The sequence below is a fragment of the Anser brachyrhynchus genome (assembly GCF_964034855.1).
Source record: "Anser brachyrhynchus genome assembly, chromosome: 4".
Taxonomy (NCBI): Eukaryota; Metazoa; Chordata; class Aves; order Anseriformes; family Anatidae; genus Anser; species Anser brachyrhynchus.
The window spans coordinates 74307540-74322257 of record NC_137698.1 but is presented as its reverse complement, the minus strand read 5'-3'; the positions used below and the strand labels follow the sequence as shown (position 1 = coordinate 74322257).

Here is a 14718-nt window from a genome sequence, read left to right as displayed (position 1 = left end):
GCCATTTAGTCCCAGAAGCAGTACTTCTGCTGTCTTTATCACTTTGGCCCTCTATTTGCCTTCCTCCTTTTAGAATTTTTATATTTATAGCATTTCATCTTCATCTACACAAAACCAAACCAAAACCATTATGGAAAAAGGCCATCTGAGTGGAATCTCATAAGGAGATTAGCATTAAATATTCTGAGCCATATTGGAATTTCTTTCTGGAAGAGGTAGGGAGAGAGTAACAAGGCAAGTAAAGATCTAATAGATTTCAAGTTTTGGAGGATGTCAGGAACATGACAAGGAAGCAAGTACAGAGAAATGAGGTTTGTTTGGTTTACATATATTCAGAAACATGGTGAGACAGCCACAAAAACAGTTAACATAGTGGCCAGCCTTTTTATCCCTGCAGACATCTGCAAATCCACAGAGGACCAAACAGTTTCCGAGCTTTAGCCTCATCTTTTGTGAATGTTTGTCCACATCAGAAAAAAAAAAAAAAGATAAAAAAATTGGTTCAATTGAGTGGAAAGGCAGAACCTTGGCTCGTTTCTCGGGGAGCAAGACATCAGAAGCCTCAGATAAAGTACGCTGGCAGCAGTATCTGGGAAACATGCAAGACATCTGCACCATCCTTTAGCAAGCCTTTATTGTCAGCCTTTCAGTCTCTTTAAATCTAAAGCCTCACCAAATCAACAACTGAAACAATTTTCCAATTTAGGAAAAATAAAAAGAAAATGAAAAAGAAAAGCAAAAGAAAAACACTGCCTATAACAATACTTCCTAAACAGCAAAGAATGACTAGGAAAAAAAAGGCAAGAAGAAAAAGCTACTCTTAAAATTATATACTTCAAATACACATGGAGAATGGGGTTGGGAAGGGGGAAAGGAGTGCTAAAGAAATGCTGAATACACTCTCTCAAGAAAAACATCCAGACCATGTTAGCTTGTGGGAATTTTTATTAGTTCTGAAATTAGAAGCAGGGCATTGGGGTTGGGGAGAGGGGAGTGTCTCAAACCAGCTGCAGCTCATTTTAATTAAGGGCTAATTAGCAAGTAAGGCTTGTGGAAGTGGGAGAAGTCTATGTCCCTATATAATACAGAGCAGCTCACTAGAACACTTTTTGAGAGCTTGGGGTGAGTGGTACTGTTAGGGGAGAGAAGAAAAATGATTAAATTTAGAAGTACTTGAGAACTTCCATAAGTCTTTTCTTTTAAAAAAAAAAAAATCAATTTGTCTAGGATTTCCTTGGGTGTAAAGCTCTGATAGGAGAAAAATGTTAAACGTGGAGATCAATAGATATCAGGTACAGAAACTTAGCCTTCTAAATCTATTGTTTCCTGAAGGATATTTTTTTTCTTGGTCTTTTCTTTTTATTTCCCATGTCAGTTATTCAGATAGTTCTACATTGTGTTACCATGTAACGTATCTTTTTGTGCAATAACTAAAAATCATACCAGCTTTCTACTAGTGCTGAGATATTCCTGAATTGTCTGGCTATCTATGGTCTGTATCTCCTCCCAGAACAGAGTAGTTTTGTGTTTACAAGATCTGTCTTAACCTTAGTTTATTTAAATCTAATCTTTTCTTGCATGTGGGACCTTAATAGGTGCATGGCTGGTATTTCCCACTGCTCTAAATTCTACTTAATGGAGGTATGGAAAGGGATAAAAATCTATCTAGGAAAAAACACCTGCTGGATTAGTCTTCTGAGGTTCAACAGATAATAATCAATTACCCTTGCTGAAAAATAATAACAGAGGTATTCTGTATGTGGAAATGACAATATGGTACTTATGTCTTGAGTTCTGTGTGTGTATTTAGAAAAAAATATACTAACTTGGATCTAGATGTTCTTTATTGCTCCCTAAATTCTATGAATCTGAGGCTGCTGTGTAACAGAAAAGGTTGCATTATTAAACAGCACGAGAAGGTGAATGAGAAATTTTGACCTTCACTATAATGTTATCTGGCCTATCTGTAGGCCAGCTGTGTGGGCGACATCTCCTACCAAGGGAATCTCTTGAAAGGGAAGATAACTGTGTGTAAAATTTCAACCCCTCGGGGCTGTGCTATGTATGTGTTTCCAACTATTCAATAATATTGGAATGCAATTGGTTGAACTGGGGAGATGTCAAGGTTTTTCTAATGATTGAAAAATGGCAGATTCTGTGCATACCTTGTTAGGGCATGAGGAGATGTCAAGAAAGAGCATGAAGGGAAATAAATGTCTCTAAACTTCAGTTCCTGGGAAAATAATGTAGGAAGTATTCTTGGGAGACATTTTCAGACCTCACATGTCAGGACAGGATGTTGACTGCCAATGGGCAACATGGATTTATGAAGGGTGACTTGTAATTGACCAAGCTTTTTGTTTTCTAGGGTGAAATTATTGGCTCTCTTGGCAATGCAAAAGCAGTGGATGACATTTACCTTGACTTCAGCAAGCTTTCAGCATGGTCTTCCGTAGCACCCTTTTTGTCAAAATGGAGATGTGTGGACAGGTGCGAGGAATACAAGGTGGGTAGAAAATTTTTGAAAATTGAAATGCAAATGACCAACTTATTGAATTTTAACTGGTGGGTGATTGAGTGGTCTTTTCTGAGGGTCAGTACTGGGACTGCTGTTTTGCATCTTCACTTGTGACATGAATAAATGTCTTGTAGCAATGCTGGCTCCTACTGTGACCCTACCTCAGGAGCTCTGTGGGCAAGACTCCTGATGCAGTAGGTGTAGTTGCTTTAGGTATAGCATAGATAGTGTCTAGTAGCTCTCTGCTATTTTGCTGACTTGTGAGGTTGGTTTCCAGTGACTTCTCTGTGCTCTTTTGGTACCTTCTTCCATGCTGGCTACTATATTAACTGTTCAGTCACAGTTTGTGTGTCTCGTTGGACTTCTGTTCTCTGGTGATTCTTTGGTTTTGCTTAAGTAAAACCTGGATATGTCTACTCTTCCCACCAGCACCACCAAGAAGGCATTCCCATCCCAGAAGAAAATTTCTTAGTGTCTTTTAGCTCCTATTCACCTTATGAATGCAATGTTTGTTGCACTTTTCTTTGCTGTGTTTCAAACAGGAGATGGTTAAGCAACAGATTTTTCCTTCCCTGTTTATTTCCTTAAGGTCCAATTTGAGACTCAAAATTTGTTAAGGTATAGACAGAAATTTTGATTGCTAATATTTTCACTGATTCCACTCTTGCCACAACATGTAATGAAAGTATGTTGGCCTAGTTGAGATAACATGCATTATTTAGGCTGAATGCAACTGTCAATGCAAATTTGTCTAGTGAATTTATGAAATATATTTTTCTTGTGGCCAATTGAGTTTCATGTGCTTCTCTGGTGAGCTAGCCATCCAATAACACATTGTATATCTTGTGGCTGTTAAATCATGTGGATGGTCTAGAGGCATGTTCAAACTGATATACTGCCTGACATAAAATACGGAATTCCTTTTAGTTCTGAGTGGGTCCAAGATACTTTGATACTGCTGAAAATGCATTTAGTACTGTGTAAGTGAATTATGTGGTTTCTTAGTTTTTTTGCTTGATATCAGTGGTATGTTTTTTAGGACAGTTGATAGCAGAGGGAGGAGCAAATACTGTCCCTTTCATCAATAACTGAGTTTGGAGTACAAAAAAAAGGACATGGCCTGACACAAAGATATCTTCGTTTGACCATTTGGTCAAATCATCAAACAATCTGTTATAAGTCTTCAGTGTCTAGTCATAGAACTTTTTTGATTTTTCCTTTTTTTAAAAAAAAAGTACTATTTAGTACCAAAGAGTATATTCAGCTGAATTCCCAATCTCTTGGTTTCATTGAAAGAGGCATCATGCTTTACCATCAGCAATGAGATTGAATACAGTAAATGAAACTAAGCAAAATGGCAAATGTGAAAGTGGCCTATACTGAAAGATCTTTCATCAGGAAAGAAAGCTAGAAGAAGAATCTGTCTGTAACCTTAAAAAAAAAAAATTAAATTTAATAAAAATTTCCATATTTAATAAGGACCACAACATCATAGCTAAATGTGCAAACTCTTAATAAGAGAGCAAGAATTCATATCAACCCCTATTCTTGAAGTTATGCCATTTAGACAGCCGTTATAGGGTGAGGGTAGAGGTTCATTGCTGTGAAGATACGGCAAGTAATAATATTCCAAAAGTTACTAGTAGTATGTAAACTTGAAAGTAGTATCCAAAGGAGGAAAAACAACTAAGTCATGTGGCAATTAACATTGGAATAGCATGGCTCTGGATGTGATGCCTACAAGCAAAATAAATCTGAAATTTTAGTCTAATGCTACTGAAGTGATCTGGTAGTCCTGTGGGGAAAGCAGAGTAATCCAAATATAGTTGTATGTAGGTCTTGGCAGGTCCTCTGAACTTGGAAAATAACTTTTGTTGTTTGCTTGCCTAGAAGGAAAAACATTCTTATTTTTAAAAGCTGTGAAACTGTTTCAGATGTCTTCTCATCAACATAAGATTTCTGCTGTGCTCTAATGAAGCATTGGCTTCTGGCTATGTTAAACTTGATTATAATTATTTTCCTCCTAACACCTTTGTATCTTATGATTCTTGCCTCATCAAGTCTGATAGCAGATGCAGAATTAAAAGAAAGTGCAAATGTTTAATTCATGGTAATTTGTTCAAATTTTTATGATCTGAATAAAATAGCCTGTATGATATATTTGATTCATCTTCTTGTGCTGTTTTAATAAATTGTTTTTGTAATTATTTGATGTTTTATAAAAAAAAATATAGATACAGCTTAATGCCATCAATAACTTTTAAATTGAGGTGTTAGTTTAGGCAACTGAAACAAAAACAAACCACTAAGATTTCATGCAACAGTCAAATATGTGGAACCTCCTAGTTTTTCTATATAAATATTTGACAATACCTCTCCCAATGCTCTACTATAATGAAGAACTTAAAATAATGCTAAGTTCTAGAAGCATCTTTGCAGAACATTAATATGTTAATGTTAAAGTAATTGGTAATCAACCTTACATGACCTTTTTAACTGTGGCCTAACATTAAGGACAGTGCTATTATCTCCTTGAAAATCTTACTTAAATTTGTATGATTATCAGCATTCATAAATGTTTGAATCACCAGCTGAAGGGTCATGTGGTAAGGATTTAAAGAAGCCCAAAATCTCTTCCAGAACCCAATCTGGAGTGCTAAAGTAGAGTTCAAAAACAAAGCAATGTTAACATTTCAAAAATCCAAATTTGTCTTCTGGCTCACAGCAATTTTGTTTGCTTTAGCCCAATTTGGGCATAAACAAATCTACAGAAATGAGAAAACCCAGCTTCCCTGCCATCTTAATTGCCAGTGTATTGAGGGGAGGACCTCAGTTGCTGCATTTCCTTGCTGGTTTACCACATCTTCAGCAGGGGTAGGTGAACTCTTCTTGCTTATAGCAGCAAGGACAATGGATCACAGCTTAAGTTAGTAGAAGATACTCCTATCTTTTCTAGGAAAGTATCCAGGAAAGCAAAGGGAGTTAGTGGGTTTCTTTGAATGTATGATATATATATATGATATGTGGTACATTAAAATGCTGTACTAAATATATTGATGTTTGTTTACACCTGCTTCTATGCTATTATAGGATTTCAGTTCTTCACAATTTAGGAAATAATTTCCTAATTTCTCTCCAAGCTATTATGCCAGCACATCATGCAAACAATTTTATTACAAAGTATTAAAATTAATATTTGAACAAACACTGCACAACTCTCAGGTGTCTGTCAACCAATATTAGTTGGAAGTTATAACATGTAAAATTGCTGAAATGTTCATCCCACGTTTAACAGTCTTCATAGTGTTCTTTGTTAGGAATGGATATTGTTCTCCTGATGGACTGAAGGACAGAAGTCAGATTCCATCTTGGAAAGCACCCAAACAGCACTAATTTAACTCATTATTATGCTAATCAGTCATTTTTAGTAAGATATTTTTTGGTAAGCCACACTTACTGTGTGTGCTGTGTCCTGCTATTGAGTTGGGTTTTTTTCTCTTTTAGTTTAGAAGACTTCTCAGCTCCTTCAGATCAGTGTAACTGAAAATGGCTGCAATTGCACATCTTGTCTACAGGGACAGTACAGAGGAATTCCTCCTCTGCGTCCCGTCCCCCCCCCCAAGTTATCTTTGGCCTTCCTCAAACTGAGAAAAATACTGGGGTATAGAAGTCTATCAGAGTACATCAAGACGACAATCACCTGTCCTGTTTAGTCTGTGAACAGTTAAGATCCTAAACTTTGACTTAATACTGTCAAAACTACCAAAGCAAGGAGATTTTGAATGTGCAGCTGTTAAACATAGTAATGGACAACCTCATTGTCTTTTCCATTTCAAGATTTCTAAGGTTTATTAAGCTAGTGTCTTAAATTGAATCATTTCTTGCTGTTTGGAATGACCATAATATAATACTCAGTCTAAGTTACGGCCCCAGCTCAAGTAGTCTGTCTTCACTTGTAAAGTGGCTTGCAAATCTAATTAGTTCTGAATGCAAATTTCCGATGAGAATTACATTGACCAACAAAATCCTTTAGGCAGCTGTAGAATACAGTTTTGCTTTTATTAAGTCAGTACATGTGATACTTAAGGAAAGGGTGGAATTGCAGTGACACCAGGACTTCAGGCTAGAGTTTTCTATTTCTTACACTCTACCTAGAAGTCCTAACAGTTTGTGCGTAACCTCTGCACACACTTTGAGCTTCTTAAGCTTCAACGTTGCTTTGGCTCTGTTTGTGCCCACATCTTACCACATATTTCTCTTGGGTTATTTCCCTTGCCTTTATCCATTAAGTATTTTTGTGACCTGTTCGGTACTTCAGAAGTCCATTGAAATTTGATTAATATGGAAGAGAACAATGATCAGAAAAAGGAAAAAAGCTATTACATTTTTCAAGGTACTATAAGAAGTATGCCTTGCTCTCCCAGTGTAATATAGATATATTGATCTACTTGGAGTAGGTGACATTTTTTAACAAACTCTACCAGAATTAATAGTACAGCCAGATTCACATTCTCAGGCATACTTCTAGTGTATCTGATGAAGTCAAGTAACTGCAGGCAAGCTTTGAAATTTACAAAAAAAAACTATATAGTAGTTTTACTACTATATAGAGTAGTATAATATACATTTGAGATTATAAAATTAGGTATAAATTGGGATTTTGTACAGATATGTGACTATGAGAAGAACTTGTTCACAACTATATTTAAAACAAGTTTAGAGCAGTGTAGGGTTTTGTTTAAAAAATATGGAAAAAAAAAAAGGCTTGCCTCTAGGTTTAATCAATTTGAAAATGTTTCAATGAGAGGCCAGGCAGAGCATTTTAGGTAAGATTAATGCATGCTGTTGGGGGTTTTTATATTAGTTCATTTTTCTTTCCTGTCTGCTGTGATGTCAGTGGCTCATGTTTTCAACCAGTAAAACACAACCTAAAATTATAGGTTGCTAAATACAGATAACTTGGCACATCACTTAGTTTGACAGTTTATTTGTAATGAAGACCCCAAAGCAAAATCTAAAATGTTAATTGAGGCAGAAATAAAACCTTGCTATCATTTTTAGTTGTTGCAGCTTAAATTAATGGACAGAAAATATGATAAAGCTCAACAATAAATGAATACAGAGGTGGCTGACTCAGAACAGGGTTTCTCTCACTAGATTCCATTTAAGAGGCAAGGGTCATAATTTTAAGGTTAAACTTTCTGCAGCACAAGGACTTGTTAACAAAAGGTAAATAAAACTGATTCCCCCTTTATAAATGGATTAAATCAGGCTTAGTAACCAAATAGGAAATAAGTTATTCATGTTTTATAACTCTAGGTTGACTTCAGCTGCCTTGAAATAGAGGTTATTTGAGAAGGGAAATTAATTCTGTAGGAGTTAAAGCCAATTCCTATGTAGAATTGTATTCTTGTGTATTTCACTAGCACGAGTCCACAGGAATGGAGATTTGCTATTTGTCAATTAAAAATAAGTTGGAGTATATTGAATGGGAATGAAGTTTTTTCATGTTGCATTGATCTTGAGGATAAACTTGGTTGTGTGCATACAAAATTGGGGGTTGCAGTTTTCTAAAGAAATATTGCAGAAAACTTCAATTCCATTTGAATACCTTAGAGTCAAATGCCTATAACTTAGTTGTTAGGACAGTAGCTAAAACTTTCTTCAGCCTTTATTCCAAGAGCTTCCTGTGAACATCTGTTATGTGAACAAATCATTAAGTAAAACTTCACTTGTGAAGTGACAGCTTCCCAGGCTCTTCCCTCCAACTGAGTAATTTATCCTTGAGAACGTACAGTCGTACTTTTTTTAAATAACCGATATCCAATCTTACTCCTTCAGAGGATAAATAAGGTTTAAAAAATTAACTCATCAATGATGGAAGGTAAATTATCACAGTATTCCTAAAAGGATTTTTTTTCAACAGAGGGAATAAAGGTGAAACAGAAGCTTCCTATGTGAAATGTTTTTGATACACTGATTAAAGGAAATATTCAAGTAAGGAAAACTAAGACTGACTTAAGGATAGAAAAATCTCATTGGCCAGTTGATATAACCACCCTGATATCTGCTAGAGCATAAGCAGATGTAGCCATATTTGATGAACTTGATAAGCTTCTATGGTGAAATGACCAGCCTGATGGATAAGGAGAGAGCAATGAACATCGTCTACTGGAACTTCAGTAGGGTCTTTGATGTTGTGCCCTGTAAGATCCTTGTAGACGAACTGTTGACATATGGCCTGGATGAGCAGACAGTGAAGTGGTTTGAAAAGTGGCTGAACAGCCAGGTGATCAGTCATGCAAAGGTTTTGAAGTCCACTTCTAGAAGCAATAAAAGCAAAGAATGGGGAACAGGTGAGATTCTTCACTGAGTTCAAAATCTCAATGTATTATCAAAATAATACGATAATAAAAGCACATCGTTATTAATGATGTAGTTAGAAACTTAAAAAATGACTTTAGAGACTACTCAAAAAGCTTAACATACTCTTACTTGATCCATCTAGCATTCACTTTGTAATAAGCAAAGTTAAATGCATAATTTTCCTATTAATTGATGTTTTAGACCCTGAAGTAGTTACAAGTGTAAGCAATTGCATTGCAGATAGGTCTTTATATAAACATTATTGCATTGCCACCATACTTCACCTTAATCCCCAAGTGTCTGTTATGATTGCCAAGGGTGTTATTTGTCACTTCACATTTGAAGTTAGATATTTGTCCACTAAGAATTGAGCTGAGATTGATTTTTATTTTTTTCATGTTGTATGAATACAGCAGATTGAGGTTTTATCAAGGGATCACACTAATTTGAAGTTTGGTATTTGGTTGTTTGTTTTTGTTAGGGAACACAGAGCTACTGTATGATTTTTTTCTGCATTTATATGCAGAAACTTAAACTCTGAATAGGGCTCTCATCCCTCCACAGCTATCAAATAAAGATCCATTAAATTAACAAGGAGCAAAATTGCAGGGAACATGATAGAAGAGAAAGAGAGATGAATCACTGTTCCAAAGCCTCTGAAAGCACTGGTCTTCCTAACAGGAACATAGAAAAGTTAGTTTCTGGTAGTTATTTTCATTAATGCAATGTTGAAAAATGGCATATGTACCTCTACAATGCAGGGTATTCGGGAGAATAAATTCCTTCCTTATCAAGATTCTCTGAAATGTTTTTAAGTCAGACATATGCAAACACAGTAACATTTTTTTGCAGAGCAGTCTTATCATTTCCAATATTTCCACTTTGTGAGCATAAAGAGCTAAGCTTTGAGGTGATAGCTGGACAGTTCATAAATTCAAAGTTGTTCTTTGAACTAAAGGATAGCTCATGATGATTTATCCACCTGTGCAGCTTGGTTCCTGTAATTTCATCTAATGTTTCTTTATTAGGTACAATAATTTTGTCACTTACTAGTGCATATTCTGAGTATGTGATCTTGAAAATACCTAAGATGCACATTCACAGCAATTTGTATTACTTGCTTAAGGCAGACACTTGAACAACTAGATGGAGATAAGTAAATTTATTTCCTGTCTCAGCTGGTGAAGTTTTCCTTTGATATCAATAATAAAATGACATACTAAATATCTTCATCAATGACAGTGGGATTGAGTACACCCTCAGCAAGTCTGAGGGTGACACCAAGCTCAGTGGTGCAGCTGGTAAGCTAGAGGGACCTTGTTGGGCTTGAGGAGTGGACCTATGTGAAATTCATGAAGTTTAGCAAGGCCAAGTGCATGGTACTGCACCTGGACTGGAGCAATCCACAATATCAATACAGACTGGATGATGAATTGATTGAAAGCAACCCTGCAGAGAACAGCTTGGGGGATGGATGAAAAACTGAACATAAACCAGCAATGTGCACTTACAGTCCCAGAAGCCTAACATACCCTGGACTGCATCAAAAATGTATTCAGTAGGTGATTCTCCCCTTCTGCTCTACTCTCATGAGACCCCACCTGGAGCAGTATTCAGGTCTAGAGTCCCCAGCGCAAGAAAGATGTGGACAACTTAGAGCGGGTCAAGAGGAGGGCCATGAAGATGAGAGGGCTGGAGCACCTCTGCTATGAAGAAAGGCTGAGAGAGTTGGGGTTGGTTAGCATAGAGAAGAGAGATCTTACAGTGGCCTTTCAGTACCTAAAGGGGGTTTATAAGGAAGAGAGACATTTTACTGGGGTCTGTAGTGATGGGACAAGCAATAACGTTTTTAAAACAAAAAGAGGATAGATCTAGATTGGATGTGAAGAAGACATTTGTTTTGAGGGTGATGAGATGCTGGAACATATTGTCCAGAAAAGTTGTGGATGCCCATCGTTGGAAGTGTTCAAAGTACATTGGATGGAGCTCTAATCTAGTGAAAGATGACCCTGCCCAAGGCAGGATGGTTGGAACCAGATCATCTTTAAGGTCCCTTCCAACCCAAACCATTCTGTGATGACATCAGCACTGCTGAATTCTCTGGGCAATATCAGGATAATTCAGCCAAAATTGCCTGGGTTTCCAGGGTCCAAGTCCCAGCACCATCACTAAAGAAGGATCAGTCTAGTCTGAGTACAGTGTTACAGAGTTTAAGTCGTAAGGTGTATTACAATTGTAACCCAGCTTCCTATACAACAAAGTGAGAATAGTTCTGCCAGTTATTTGTTTTGAATCCTGAAGAACCTAATTTGACTGAAGTTTATCCACATGAAAGACATCCAGTCTCATCACTGAACAGCAGATGTTCCAGCACAGAGTGTGCTATGTATGTTATGGGTAATGGTTATTAACTTGTACGAACAGGAAGAAATGTATCGCTGTGCAATGATTGTACCTCCAATTTAGCCATTATTTGAACTCCACCTATGCTGTAGGCAACAAAACACAGCAAGTCAGTTGCTGGGACAGGATATCTGAAGAAAAACTGATTCAGTAATAAATAACACTGACTTGTATGCAATCTAGCCCAATATTAACATACTGTAGAGTTAGTCACTTAGACAACTGTGAAAATAGAACAAATAAAAGTGGGAGAAAGGAGTAGGTATTGTGGTTGTGTACTTGTCACTTCATGTAATTTTGGCAATGCTGAGGTAGATCTGGCCTTTCCAGATTAGAGAGAAATTTGGTTTTATAAGTCTATAAAAGAATAATACAGATTTTGGGTTCTTTTCAGTAATGCATAAGATCTGATTGCTCTCAATTAACTGTAACTTTGTCAGTAAATTCTAAGTAACTTTAGTATATTCTCATGTTTTTGATATACTGAAGTAACCAGGGATTTTGTTTCATTCTGTACTTTCTATTCTTATGATAAAGCAGAATACCTATTCAGTCTTACTGTTGAATTTCATTTGCAAATTGCTTTTAAAGCAGAATGGATGATAGGGCTGGAAGTATTCCCTCAGTCTGCTGCTCTGGTTGCTGAGTGGTAGCAGCCCTCAACTAACATATGGCAACAAACTTGTTGAATGTTATTGTAACAGCTAGTGGATCCCTTTTCAGGTGGTCTCCTGTATGATGACGTATGTCAGGAAATGAATTTGTTCTTATCAATGTGTATGCTTCAGTACTGTTCTAGACTACAAGTCAGGTTGCAAAGCATTCAGAAAAGTGTATTCCTGACATGAAAATATGGTTATATTTCCCTATATTTTCCAGACAGAACATGGCATTTTTGCACACAGCTTTGCACCATAGGAATGGCTGTGGTACATCAGGTGAAGTGTGCATCTAGATGTATATGCTGTCACACACCATGACCTGTATTTGATGAAAGGATAAAGGTACAAGAGCAGGAGAAGCTGTGATTATTTTCCAGAGTATATCTTCCCCACTTGAGGAAATTACTGTTCAGAGTCCTGCAAACCAGAGAAAATGCATTTACTTAATAGTCCATGGTTAATTTACTTTATAAATGTCCTCAACTTCTTCAGTTGTTTTTTAAATGCATCTAAAAGTTTAGATGCAGAAATGCCTGTGGCAAGAAGCACTATGGTTTAGCTACACATTGAAAATGCAAACTTACTGTGGATCTGCCTGCTTTGTATTTCATTTTATTGAAAGAGACAATGAATGACTTGCTATCTTTTTACCTTTTATGTGCCACTCACAGCATCTGTCATGTACATCTCCACTCATCTTTTTTTCCAGGCTGAAAAGTACTATTCTATTTTACACTCATCATGCTAATGCAGTCCTGTATCTTTGATCATCCTTCTTGTAATTCTGCAAGAACAAGAAAAGGTACTGCAAAGCTAAATGAGATTGTAGGGCAATCCAATAATAAGTGGATCTACAGTCCTCTCAAAGGTTTTGCTTTAAGGTATATTATCACCTCTGAAACTGTGCATCATACCCCAACCCAAATCTCCACCAGCTGGGGGAGACCATAGCATGTTTTCTCTTGCAGATGATTCTTGGTACTGCATTCGCCTCCTGCAGTGAAGCCAGTCAGGTACAGAAGGAGAAGAGGGGTGCTAAAGAGTGGGATTATATCCATATTACTGGGGAACATTAAGATAATAAAGGCAAAACTTATTTCAGTATCTGTGATAATGAGAAGAGTGAGACAGCCTTTCCATATGACCTGTATATCTTATGCTTAATACCTCTAATATTTCAAGGAGCAGTAGTAGGGTATTTTCATTTTATAAGTATAAAAAACACTCAGACAATAAAATGCTTTGAAATTGTTTATTTGGATTTCATAAAACAACTTTGTATTAAAAATGACAAGATTTTCTGCTTCTTTGCCTTTTATTCATCGTGTAATTTCTTTAAATCCAACCTATAAACTATGTGGCAGGTTTTTGTAAGCATTGCTTTTGTAAACTTTGCCTTGCAGACAGTAACCCTTCAGAAAAAGGTGAATAGAACTGTCTATGCAGAAAAGGCTTTCAAAATGATTTATTTTTCAAAAATTTATTTTTCTCAACTGAAGAGGTGCTTTGGAAATGGGCAGAATTCAGAGTGTTCATGATGTATCCTTGCTCTGTGCATGGTTTTGAAACACTGTCCACTCAGGAGTGTTTTTATATGCAATTCACTCTGCCTGAGACCAAGTTGTCCATAAATACCATGTTTTTGTGACAGGAAAATTTGTGGGCTTTTGAGGAAGGAGTCATCTATCTGCCAGTCCCTGTGCCATGTGGAGGTGCATGTGGTCCTGGTAACACTCTACAATATATGCTACATGTAAAATTTTCATTTAAAAATGTCATGAGGTCTACTCTAGAACAAACTGGAATGTCTTTACAGGCAAGTTGTGAAGGTTGGGTGGTTAAACTGTCTTAAACTGCCACGTCTCTCACACCCAACACCACCATGAAAGTAGATGTAGTTCTCCCACCCATGCAGGGACAATTTTCACAGCCTATGAAGGTCAGCTTCACACACTGAAATGCAAGAAAACCTTCCTTTTTTTGTAGGAAAAATGCCTGCCCTTGGCATTTACTGGCAGGAGTTACAGTGCTAGGCTATTGCTCATTTGTTGACAAGTCAATAATGTTCTTGGAGCCATTATCTGAATTCAGATGACACTTCTGAAAAGGAGAGAAAAGAGCTGAGGTAAAAGAGCTGGGTCTTTAGCTTACAAAGATGTCAAACTTCACTACAGTAGTAGCCTCAGTTTAGACCTTCTTTAGGGGAAGTTATATTGGCTTCATGTGATGTTTCATGACCTGAAGGTCCTCATCTTACTCTTGTATTACACAAATTCTCAATAGTAGTATATTAAAGAAGTATGATGATAAAATACTGTGTTTTACAACATGCTGAGAGCAGATGTCCTGCTGTTTGAACTGTTTAAGCACAGATGCATTGACTCTGGGAACAAAGATGCCTTAGGAAAAAGGAAGTCACATTATCAAGATGTGGATGTATGTCATAATGTGCTATCACTGACATCCAGATATGATAGTTAAAATTGTCAAAGCTTGTGTGAAGTAATGTCACATCTGTGACTTGATATCAAGATCTAATACAGTGTTTCTTCAAGGCAAAAGTATTACCAAATCTGTGTTGGGCTAAAACACGTTCTGGCCAATGTGTAGGCTTTAAGATCCTAAATAAAAAGGAGATATTTGGGAATGAAGCTGTTTTGAAAATGTAATTGTGTCTGTCTTGATGCAATGCATACTGAAACTTCGGGGAGATTTAAACAGGTGTATGGAAGACAGTACCTCAAAATTATAATTCTAAGCTTTTTTTTG

At 36.7% G+C, this 14718-nt stretch overlaps 1 long non-coding RNA gene across 1 annotated transcript; it reads left to right on the top strand.

Moving 5' to 3' along the window:
• Positions 1–225: 225 nt before the first annotated feature.
• Positions 226–14302, top strand: LOC308194408. The gene is made up of 4 exons (XR_013950512.1): positions 226–1292; positions 2369–2506; positions 6023–12830; positions 12918–14302. It is a non-coding gene; the product is annotated as an uncharacterized lncRNA (long non-coding RNA).
• Positions 14303–14718: the final 416 nt, after the last annotated feature.